Source organism: Dipteris shenzhenensis, chromosome 32 (genome assembly GCF_047967505.1).
Source record: "Dipteris shenzhenensis isolate YYH24624 ecotype China chromosome 32, Dip_SZ_1.0, whole genome shotgun sequence".
NCBI lineage: Eukaryota > Viridiplantae > Streptophyta > Polypodiopsida > Gleicheniales > Dipteridaceae > Dipteris > Dipteris shenzhenensis.
In genome coordinates, this window is record NC_141627.1 from 423,203 (window position 1) to 432,933 (window position 9,731).

Consider the following 9,731-nt stretch of genomic DNA (forward strand, 5'->3'; position numbering starts at 1 on the left):
AGGCTGGTTCGGAACTTCCTTTGGTCCGCCGGTGAGGATGGCCTCAGAGATACCAGAGCCAGGGTTGCTTGGCAGACAGTCATTCTTCCGCAGGCTGAGGGTGGCCTGGGGATCATCGATCCAGAGCTTCAGAGTCAAGCCTTGCTAGGCAAGCTAGTCATCCGTGGTTTGACCCCGGGGGGGCAGACGTGGAAGATGCTACTTCAGCAAGGGGTCGGCTCTTGTGTCCCGCGCCAAGGTGGAGAGTGGCTACCGTCCCTCAGGTGGATCTTCACTTCTGCCCCGCTCACTCAGCCCCGTTCCCCACTCATTCGTAGCCTCCTCATGGTTTGGAGGCAACTCCATCTCAGTCTCATTCAGTCACCGCCTAGTTGCCAGGAGGAGATCGATCGCCAGCCGCTTATTTGGAACGATCAGGTCAGAGATGCTGAGGGCCTTCAGTTGGGGGAGAGATCACATATCAGGTGGGAGGGCTAGATGAGGGGGCCAGCCCGGTCCCTTCGAGTTTGGAGGGACACGTACAGACATCTGGGGACGGCTGATCTCGCAGACACAGCTGGAGGTGCACGGGGAGTCCAGGCGAGACGCATAGAGATCGACGGCGCGATCCCAGTTGATTGGTTGGTTCCACCTGAGTCCCAGATACTCATGCCTGGTGACGACCGTTGGCTGGGACAGTTCACCCCCCGTGGCATCCCACTGGTGGTCGCAGGACGTATGGACGACTCCTCTACTTCCTTCTTCGCGGTCATGGGGGATGGACGACTCAGGAGAGAGGATGCGCTCATTGACCCTCTACTCCCATGGCAGAGGGTTCGAGTTGTAGGCCTTTTTGGGAAGGTCTGGAGTACCGATCCTAGCATTGAGCAGGATCAGATGCAGCTTTGGCGACTCTGGCTCTGGGAGGGGCGGGCCTTGTCAGAGCTTGATTGGGACCCAGGAGAGTGGAGTTGGCCAGAGCTTGTGACAGGACAGGGGCCGACCTCCTTCTTTGCGTACAGCACGACTCTGGGTAGGCGAGTTCTTGGGAGGATGCAGAGCCGCCCCCCCACCCAGCGGCCCAGTTGGTATGCACAGGGTATTTCCAGGTTCTTTTTGCAGGCCTTCTGGAAGGCCTTGTGGGAGTGCTGGTGGCCGCGGAAGATCTCCTACTTCCTGTGGCTTTTTGCCCACAAAGGTCTTCCAGTGGGGAGCTGGTTGCGGCAGATAGGCCAGGATGGATGCTGTCAGATCTGCCACGAGGCCGAGGAGTCACCTAAACACTGCCTGTGGAGCTGCACTCGCGCCCAGGAAGTGTGGAGGTGGACTTTCGGGATTCTTACTCGCGCAGCACCGGAGGTAGGTTTGATCACTTGGGGCGCATTCTGTTGGTGCAGTACAGCACCTGGATTTCATCATTTATTCGAGGCTTGCCAGCAGGACCCCATTTTCCTTATCACACAGGGGACGTGGGGGCCGCTCGAGGGTATCCCGCAGCACCTAGCAGAGGATGATACAGGAGTTCAAGAGAGGCAGCCAGTCTGGGAGATTATTAGCAGCATCGCAGGATGGCACATTTGGACCTCGCGTTGCGCGCAGCTCCTCGGTGGCACCTCCTTATCGACTGCCCAAATCATGACGGATATCTGGTGTGAGATTATTCATACACTCAGAGGCCAGTGGGACCAGATTCAGGGAGATTCCCGGGCCGGCTAGGAGAAGCGGAGACGCTTCCTCCGGGCTTGGGACACACAGGCCCTCTTCTTCGAGCAGACTTCACAGGGCCTTCGGTGGTGCTACTCACCACCCCACTGGCTGTTCATTCACACTCGCCTTATCCCTCCGTGAGATAGTGACTTTATTTTGTACCTTTTTGGGCTGTGTCCGATTTGTGAACGCAGTCCGTCAGCGATAAGCTGACCTTTTGTATCGTGCTCTCGAAGTAATATAATTAGCACTGTTTTTTCGGAAAAAAAAAAAGAAGGCTTCCTACCTTTCCATGCTTCATAAGGTGTAATAGTCTTCAATGCCTGTGTAGGTGATCTATTTAGCACATAGTTGGCACACATTACTGCATCAAGCCAAAATTTATTGGGCAAAGACTTGGCCTTAAGCATGCATCTGGCCATCTCCATTGTGGACCTGTTTTTTCTTTCAGAAACAAGATTCTGCTGAGGAGTGTAAGGAGTAGTGCATGAGTGAATAATGCCCCGTGAGGATAGAAATGCATCAAACTCCTTAGACATATACTCACCCCCCCTATCCATGTTGTGGGTGACAAGCTTGCTTTCTGATTCATTCTCAACCATATTCAACCATCTCTAAAAGCATAATAAAACTTCAAATTTGGCCTTTAAAGGATATACCCAGCAATATCTTGTGAAATCATCAATGAGAATCATGAAATACTTATACCCCCCAATGGCATTTGTCCTCATTCGGCCACAGACATCACTGTGTACTAGCTGCAATTTCCTTTGTGAGAGTTTTGGACAATTCTTTTTAAAAGGAAATCTATGCATCTTACCCAAAAGACAACCCTCACACACATGTTTGGAAATTGTGTGAGTCTGAGGTACATCGTTTGCCATCTGCTGTGAATGTAGCTTTGTAAGAGCTCTGTAATTGAGATGGCCCATTCTCTCATGCTAAAGATGAGTTTCAGCAAGTTGTGAATCTAAAATAGCCAATTCTTCAATAGAAAGTGTAGCTAGATGATGATCAAGGTGATAAAGCCCTTTTTGCAAAGTGCCAGTGAGAACTATGGCATTGTCATCATGAAGATCATATACTAGGCATCTCTAGCCATAAAAAATATCTCTAAAACCTGAAGTAGCACTTGCTAAAATTGAAATCAAGTTGACTTCAATGCCAGGCACAAAAAGAACATTTGTCAGAGTGACAGGATGGCTGGAAATGGATGTGAGCTGCACATCTCCAACTCCTTTTACAGCATTTGAAGCATTATTAACACATGTAACAGTCCCCCCTCGAGGTGCATCAGTTAGAGAATGAAACAAATGTCTGCAAGATGTGACATGCTTGGAAGCACCACTATCAAAGTACCTGAGCATCATTAGCTGTAAAGAGTGCATCAGCTTTGGAGGGATCAAATGAGCAATGGACAGCAATCATCTTGAAGAGCATGTGCATGTGAAGCATCTACTAGCTCATGGGATTCAATAGCATGTGAGGCATTAAATGTCAATCCTGCTTTCTTTTTCTCCGAAGCAATGAGCTTCCTGCATTCTGAAATGTCATGTCCAGGCTTGCGACAATAGTTGCATCTTTTCTTCTTTGCCTTCTCTACTGTATTTTTAGATGCATGGGAGGAGTTGCAGCTGCTATGCGCAGATTTTGGCTTGCCCATAGGCTTGGAAGCCTTGCCTCTTCCTATTCACTGTGAAGCAAATGCATGATCAGGAATAATGGCTTGTCTGTTAGCTCTACTTTGCTCTTCCTGCAAAAGCAAAGTAACTAGCTGATCAAAAGAATAGTGGTCTGGATTACCCATGGCCACTAATCGAAGGGTTGTAGCAAACCCTTGATATGTATCTGGCAGTCCATTCAATGTGGTACTGGCAAGCTGTGAATTTGGCACCACCTCATTAATGTTGGCAAGCTGTTCCATGAGGTCCTTGACCTTTGTCAAGTATGCATCCATTGACTCACCTTCATTCATATTGACTTCCTATAATTGCCTTCTCAAATATGCAACACGAGCTTCATTGCAAATCTGATAGAGAGAAGCCAATTCATCCCAAGCATCCTTTGCTGTCCTGCAAGTCCAGATGTGTGGAATAATGATTCTCTTGCATGATAAAGCAATGCATGAATGTGCATTTGCATATCTTACATCCCATTTTGACTGTTCTTGAGTTGGAAGAGCAGCAACAGGAGTGCTAGAGGAAGAGGCGTCAGGAGGAGTACCCCCTGCAGAAGGACCAGTAGTAGAGGCAACCACTGTAGCATTGGCTTGCCTCAGATCAGCCCCAGAAACAATATTCCACAAATGCTTTGCAACAAGAATATGTTTCATGAGATAAGGCCACATCGGATAGTTGGTGCCATCCAACTTATCATCTTCACGAAGAACTCCAAATAAATCTTGATTGTTCCCAACCATAGCAAATGTGAAACCCTGAAAAAGACCTGAAAACCCAAAAGCCTCAAGGCTATCACTACAAAAAGCTGGCTATCCCAAAAATGATAGCAAATATCTGCAAATTTCAGACCCAAATCAAAGGGCAAATGCAGATGTGACCCAAATGTGACTGTGACAGGCAATGTTCACTGCAAAAAATAGCAAATCTGGCAAAAGCCCCAAATTTATTAAGGGCAAATGTAAAAAAGCCCCAAATTTTGCTTAAATTTTTGCAAATGTGACCCAATGTATGCAAATTTGGATCAATGTCCTGCAAATGTGACTCAATGTATAGCCTCAAGGCTTGAAGCTGTAAAAGTATGAGTTACTATCCCAAACACTAGTTGAAATTGAGCTCCCAACACAAAAAAACCCCAAATTTTGTTGACCTGAGGGATGACATGACACAATGTGATAGTTCTGAACCAAGTCCCGAAACAAGTACAACGTACAATACAGTACGAAAACCAATGTACGACTATACGGATGCAAGATGCACAACTGTACGAAACCTGTACGGACCCCTGTATGGTGACGTACGGAATGGGTACGCTATACAAAAGCTGTACGTTGTACGGTGCACATCGTAGGTACAATGTACGGAATAGTAGGGATGATATACGTGCAGTACTGAACTCAGGTATGAAAGTACCAACGCAAGTACATTTCCACGCGTAGGTACGACGATGCACGTCTGCTCATGTACATTCCCCTGTAGGATCTGTACGTCTGCTCACATATGGGCTATACGATGCAGGTACTGTATGTAGTACGAAACAAGTACCAGAGCTTCCATACGCATGTACAACTATACAAAAGGGAATGCAGTTAGATTTGAGATCTGTAGAAGGTTACGAAAGCTGGACGCTTGGATCTGCAGCACAGAAAAATGGCAACTGATGGCCACAGTTGCTGAAGGAGACATCGAAAAAACTACAGCAGGGCCTAGAAGTAGTCGCCTCTGCTGGAAAGCAGCAATAAGGTAGATTATGGTGACAAAAATGGCTTTGGAAGCCTTAGACACAGCAGTTGAAGATCAGGCTGGAGATGTGTCAACTAGCAGAGTAACAAATTGCCAATGAGCAATGGAGGACTCGGGGGGCTGAGGAGAGCTAGAAGACAAGAGAAATACCTGCTCTGATACCATTGTAGGATCGGATATGTAGGATCGGATAGAAGAGAGAGAGAGTGCAGGTAGCAAAGAGTCGTAGTAGAATAGCCGTCACGTCAAATCTTAGATAATCAAAAACATACAAGTACAAAGTACTTGTACCTAGACCTAGGACTAAGTGTCCTAGGTGTCACATAGGACTAAGTGTCCTATGTGGCCTAAAAGGCACTAACACTACAAGTGCCTACACTTATGCCTACAAGGCACATACCATGGCGTATAGGGCATCACTAGAACCACCAAAAGATGGCCTACAAAGCCTGTCGGAAGACTTCGAACTTGGGATGAGGAAGTGCCTTTGTAAACATATCTTCTATGTTGTCCTCTGTGGGAAGATCGGACAACTCTATGTCTCCTGCTGACAATTGCTCCCGAACATAATGATAGTGAACTTCAATATGCTTGGTACGTGCATGAAACACTGGGTTACATGCAAATGGCCAAAGCACTTTAGCTGTCAGTGTAGACAATAGTGGAGGATGTCTAGCGAATACCAAGATCTATAAGTAACTGTCGAAGCCAAACACACTCTACTGTAGCGATGAAAGCTACCCTGTACTCAGCCTCACAGCTAGATGTGGCAACTATTGGTTGATGAGCCAAGAGATACTGAAACCAAAAGGTAATCTTTTCAATACACAATTAATCAATTGGAGAAGAAAAGCACAATCACACCATGAGAGCGATAGTAGACTGGGTATAATCTCCCCCCCTAGATGAGTGGTTCACGCTTCCTCATCTAGAGTATTTATGATATTTCATAAAAGCATCAAGGAGCCAAAATTATCCCTCTCATCCAAAAATGAGGGATTTGCTTTACATAGCCATCTTAGGGCCCAAAATGAATTATGTCCACTACAAAATATATTGCTCAAACTTACAATAATAAAACAAATATGAAATTGGCCCATGGCCATATATAATGCGCTGTGCGACATCTCAATCAGTACCCTCGCACTAACTCCAATCCTCGCTATGAGTTCCATCACCTGTACTCAAGCTACCAATTACATTAGTTATTAACAATCGATTGAACGAATCACCGAATCAACTAATCCCAACATAACCGTGCTCAAAGCACAATAATCAAGCACAACACCAATAACACTAGCGACATCAATATTAACATGGAATCACCCACAATACCGACCATCTAGCATGGCAAAACACAAGCTTGTCAGGCATCCCCAACTAACCACATAGTATCCACTAGGATCCCTGCCGCATCCCAGTGCGCTCCTATGGAGTACTTTGCCATAGTCACACTTGACTAAAATAATAATGTCCAAAGCAAGATATATATCAGAAATATAATTTTCATAACATCTCTCTTGCTTGGATTACAACTGACCTCAGTTGCGTTTTTTATTATAGGAACTAAGGAGGTCTGGAAAAGTTCGAAAGAACCGCTCAGGCATCCACTGAGCATCATCTCTTCGACGATTCTTAAATTTGAGCAAGTATTTAATATAGATATTTCCTTTTCGGGTCGAGGTCTATTGATGATCATTATATGCATTCAGGCTCTAGAATTTCTTCTTCATCAATAATCAATGGAGCCTCTTCATAGACAGGATGAATAGGTAAAAGTCCTTTGAAGGGAGGATTACCAAAAAGCGAGCAAAGAAAAGCGAGCAGCCCCATATAAGCGAGCAAGATTAAATAGGTTTCAAGCGAGCGAGAACCTCATCCAGCATCTTATTCCTCTCAATATCATTGGAACAATTGATGTGATCATAAGCAAATTAAACATATTCCAACAATGAAGGCATGCCTGAAACTCACAATTAACTTCTCTTTCATCCCCATACTATCAATTTGAGTCGTTGTGGAGAGGTAGAGACACAACAATACATAAAATTTGCGATAAAAAAAGCAAACACTACTCAGATTGAACATCCACACAGCAAGATAATGATAGATCACAATGTAGAATATATGACTGAAAATATGTAAACATGATCATGTGCTACATATACATATCATGTCTTTTATGCTTGTAGAAGATCATCCATACATTCGATCCAAAAACATGGAAACAGAACTAACTATGTCAAAAGAAAAAAAACACATTTTCATCATAAGGATTAATTTTGCTTAGTGAAAATACCAATGTAATCTGGACAATACCATGCTTTAAAAAACTTAGGGAGCCAAAAAAGGATTTTAGCCCTCCATATTTCTATTATGACCAATGTCTGAATGATAGTTCTATCGGAACTAGAAATGAATGCATCTAACCACTATGTTGAGTGCTCATCCAGTATCCTATAGACTATTATGTTAAAGTCAATACGTGACCACAAACTCAAGCATAAGAGGAGCATGATTCAAGTGAAATAATTGGCAAAGACACTCGGTAACTAGTATCCTACTGCATCTAACGAAAAATATGCACCAGGCATTAACAAGCTTTTATTTCCACCCGTATAAGCAAACTCGTATCTTGTAGTATGAAAAACTTTAAGGAAAACATTTCACTTAATGCATCAGTTAAGCCAGTGACTACTCATCATGCACAATCAAACAATCATCAAGGAAAGTCTAGTCAAGCAAGTTGAAGCAAAAAACCAAATATCTATTCGGATCTATGCCGTGGTGTATCCGCCAACCATGAGTAGCAAAAGAACCTATGAAAAAAGCAAAATAGGGATTATGCCACTCTACCATGATCACTTCCATGCTACAAATAAGGGAATACATAGTCATTTTAGGGTACTTTTAGGGTTCATTCCCAACCACTAAAAAGAGAGCCAATGCTATCTATTTGTATTCATAAAATCTTTATGAACATTATCATGTTCAATATAAGGATAGGAGCCAGCTCAATGGGTAGTCTTAAACAAATATAAATACTATTCAAATTTTAACCTTATGCAAAAGCTTTTTTTTTAACACAAAGTAAAACTTGATTATACATATAGATGGGAATCAGGTCACCATTGTAAGTATGTATTTAGTAATTAAGTTGAAAATATTCCCTTAGAAAAATAGCTCAATCAACATAGTACCCATATTATATATCCAAAATTTACAAGATCTCATTCATACCATTAGATTGTTTTCATCACTTGTCATCAGTACTAACCTCAATTGGCATTATGTATTTGGGTCAAAATAGTTTTTAGTATAGGATATAATGGAGCAATACATTTATGTAATATCTAGTGATCATAGTTTCTAATATAGGATAAAATGGAGCATAGAGTAATGTTGTCATTCAAAAATGATAATATACCTTCCTTGACCATATACAAGTATCATGCATTCATAAAAAAAGTTAGTCATAAACTGCAATATAATGTGCCCATAATGCATGTACATTAAATCTTCACATGTTAGAATGTGAGAAAGGGAATAATTTAACTATGAAATCAGGGATCAATGTAGGAAATGGTCTTCTATGCACACATATATGCTAAGGGTCCATCTAATACAATATTGGAAATTGATGTGAGTATAAGTGTATGCATCCATCGGTGATGGATATGAGTGTATGCATGCATCCATTTGTGATGTATATTGTTGTACTAATCCATGGTGCTTTACGGCTTGAGTTGTTTGTAGCGCAATTAATCACAACAATTTTGTATTTTTTAAAAGAAAAATGCCATAAACATTTCATGCTGCAAAATACACACAAAAAAATGGCATTTGTAGCATTAATCCAAGCATTTCCTACAAGCAATCTCCATCCCTCCCTTTCTTGCTTACTCTTTCGGCCACCTCCACCCTCTTGTTGCCCTTCAAGACTGCCTCTTGCCTCCTCGCCTCCTTGCTTCCTCACCTCCTCACCTCCTTGCTTCTTTGCCTTCTCACCTCCTTGCATCATGCTTGTTGCTGGCAATTCCAAGGCTGTCCCTCCCCTCATTGGCCAGCTCCTCTACTCCTCACGTCATCCTTCTCCTCATTTTGGTGTCTCTAATGAATAGCTTGGGGGTCTTGTTTTTGGAGGGGGGAAGCATAAGAATGGCAACACCTTAATGCGCTGTCATTTTTCATGCTTTTGCCACCCAAAAACAAGACTTGCAAAGCCCTTGCTTAAGCTTGAATGAGCCTCTTGATTTTGGGCGTGTTAAGCCATTTTTGACCATTATACCCCCAAAATCAAGAGGCTCATTCAAGCTTAAGCAAGGGCTTTGCAAGCATTGCAAGTCCAGTAAATGAAATCAATCAGATTAGGAATTGGCAAACTCAATTTGGGAATGGTCAGAAATACTTTGTCTTTGAATAATACCTTGGATCATGGGATGGGGTCCCATGAACCTGCTGCCTATGACGACGAATGGTTCTGCCCTCGACTAAAGGTGATGTGTGTAGTAGTAAAAGGATAGCCCTCATGGAATCTCTAAGGGGTCTTGATTTTGGCCATGATTTTCACATTCTAGCACTTGAGCCATATATCAATTTCCAACACTTGAGGCATATAGTGGCTTT